The sequence below is a fragment of the Stegastes partitus genome, unplaced genomic scaffold (genome assembly GCF_000690725.1).
Source record: "Stegastes partitus isolate 25-593 unplaced genomic scaffold, Stegastes_partitus-1.0.2 Scaffold1793, whole genome shotgun sequence".
In the NCBI taxonomy this organism is placed as follows: domain Eukaryota; kingdom Metazoa; phylum Chordata; class Actinopteri; family Pomacentridae; genus Stegastes; species Stegastes partitus.
In genome coordinates this window covers 8,058-10,794 of record NW_007579524.1, presented here as the reverse complement: position 1 = coordinate 10,794, position 2,737 = coordinate 8,058, and the positions used below count along the sequence as shown (strand labels likewise).

Genomic DNA, 2,737 nt, shown 5'->3' with positions numbered 1-2,737 from the left:
TTCTGGACCACTGCTCATCAGCAAAGGCCTCTCATTTGTCCGGGACTGTTTATATTTTTAAAATTATTCTTTTCACCCACAATTCAAAATCAACGTCTTATTTCACTAAATTATAATTTAGCAAATTTTTATTTATTATTACTTTTTTTCAGTTTCTAGTTATTTGAGGGACTGTTGTGAGTTTTGCCTTTTCTTTAATAGAAGGGGACGAAGACATCTGAGGACGGGAGCTCAGTTAAAAGTGCCCTCAGTGTGTTCTGCGTGTTGTCCAGAGTAACAACAGCTGTTCATGGAAAAAATGTGCTGCAGCTGAATTTTCTGTTAGTTTTTAAGGCAAACTCATTTTCATTTTGAAATTGTGAGATTCAAATTCAAATCAAACCTCAACATGTAAATAACCAGATTCTACTTGTGGGAAGTCAGAGCATTCTCATTTTTGTTTTGTTTGTTTACTTCCTGCATTTTTTATTTTTTTTTAGTAATGTGGACATGTTGAAGAACTGTGAAAGAAACCTGCAGCACAGCGTCACAGATGCACCATGTTTGACATTATTTATAGTATCTGCATTTAATTTATGGTTTAGGAAACATTCCTGCCACTCAAAGAGACAGACATCTTTGCATTAATCCAGCTAAACCATCTACAGTCATTTATACACCCAGGATAATAAATGAAAATGCTTTCATGGGATAACTTTACTAACTACATTAGTTGCAGCGACGTATTACTGCATGAAAGCAACACTGAAAAGAAAACGTCCAAAGAAAACAATATTTGTGGGAAAAAAAACATTCACAACTCAAATAGTTTCATTTTCATCCTGAGCTCAACCCGATGGTTTCATCAACTGTGAGTCTGTGCAGGAAACTGTTGAGCTCAACGAGGCCACACGGTTATAAACGTAGACGTCAGAATAAATGTGTGTAAGTTGCCCACAGCGTCTCTTTATTTGGAGATCACATAAATCCTGCTTCACTCTGGTGCAACACGGCGTCTAACAGTGAGCTGTATGAAAGCGATGCCGTGATGTACGAGGAGATGGAGCAGAGCTGTGGCAGCAGCAGCTCAGAATCAGGAGGATTGGAGCTCAGCTTCGTTGTGCTAACACATGTTTGAAGTAAATCAAAATGTGTTTCCAAGATCCAACAGATATACTCAAGGATTCAAGGCCTTTCTTGGTCACAAATACAGTTATATGTGGTACAACGCGCAGCTTTGTGCACCTGTTCCACACTGAAACAATATTAAAAAGATGAATAAATGCATCCTTTGATTGGACGATGAAGAGCTCAGAGTGTGTAGGATTCCAACATCCACCTCCTCCTCCTCCTCCTCCTCCTCCTCCAGTGCTCGGTGGAGCACAGCCAGCAGGGGAATAACTTTGGATCCTGAGACCTTTTTTTCCTCAGACTGCTCCACTGTGGCATCATGAAATGGTGGCAAAACTTGACAGTCTGGGATTATTACATAACTTTCTGATGAAAGTGGCACAATGTCAGCGCGTAAACCAGCCAAAGCAGCTCCGACAGGCTCCCTCAGGTCAGAAATGTGCTGCAGCATACGGTAGGTGTTGTTCCAGCAGGTATCCACCTCTTGTGAGATACAGAACTCACCTTCGCAGTGGTGCTGCTCCTGAAATAACCCACAATTCTCCAAGATTGTTCCCAGATATCACACAACACAGTTTGATTCAAGAGCCTTTTTCACAATTAAATTCAGACAATGTGCCACGCAAAGTAACAAGCACCCACGTTTGCTGCTCCGTCAGTCACAAGGCCAGTAAGTTTGAGGTATACCAGGTACACTCGAGCCAGATTTTCAGCCGTGTGTGACTGAGGGAAATGCAGAAACCCTAAAACAACAGATTGTAAAGAGGTGCTTGCATCTATAAAATGGCGCGTCACAGCCAGATAGGGGTCCGTGTTTATTGAGGTCCACATATCCAGTGTTGCCTGGACACAGAGGCTTCGGCCTTCTCCGTGGACTTCTGGTATCCGTCCTCCACCGGAGCTTTCAAAGTCTGGAAGAGAGAACATTCTTGGCAAATATTGGAAAATGTGCTCACACACATAGCAGCCTTGTGGGGAGAACACAGGGTCCAAAGCTTTAACATCCACATTAGTCTTCTCTTCTGATTTCTTGACTCTTGTCTCCTCCTTTGGAACACAAACACTTCACCTTTTAAAATGACAGAAGATGGAAGATGGATATTTGTTCAAGGGTTATGCAATGCGATAGCACATTTATTTATAACATTTAATATATATCACACTGTTATTATTATTCTGTGCCTCCCTTATGAGGAGAGATCAGCTCAAAATGCTCCCAGACAGGAGAACATCTCCTCTTTCTGGCTGGCTCCATGACAAGAAGGCAACAGGTTGACACGATAAGGTCCCAAATCCACAAAATGTGAGGGGAGATTACACACCTTCTCCAGCGAACACTTCCTGAACCGGTCACGTGGTACGGCCGGTTCTCAAGCGTCACCACACACGGCCTCGATACGTGCTTCACAAAAATTATCCTAAATTACTGGCCACACGCTTCGAAGCCTCGACACGGAAGGACACATCATGACTAAACAGGACAAACTGGCAAAGACGTGAGGGTTTCTACGCCGAACTGACCGAGGAGAAGAGACACAGGTGCAACTAATGAAGGCAATCAAAAGAGGAGGGAGACGCAGACAAAGGGAGGAAGTAAAACCACAAGCAACACACAAGGCAGCGTGAC

General features: G+C 42.8%; 1 protein-coding gene across 1 annotated transcript in view; it reads right to left on the bottom strand.

Annotated features, from left to right (window-relative positions):
- Positions 1-2,737, bottom strand: part of LOC103372622 (zinc finger protein 37-like) — a 17,143-nt gene that overhangs the window by 6,480 nt on the left and 7,926 nt on the right. The window lies entirely within an intron of this gene.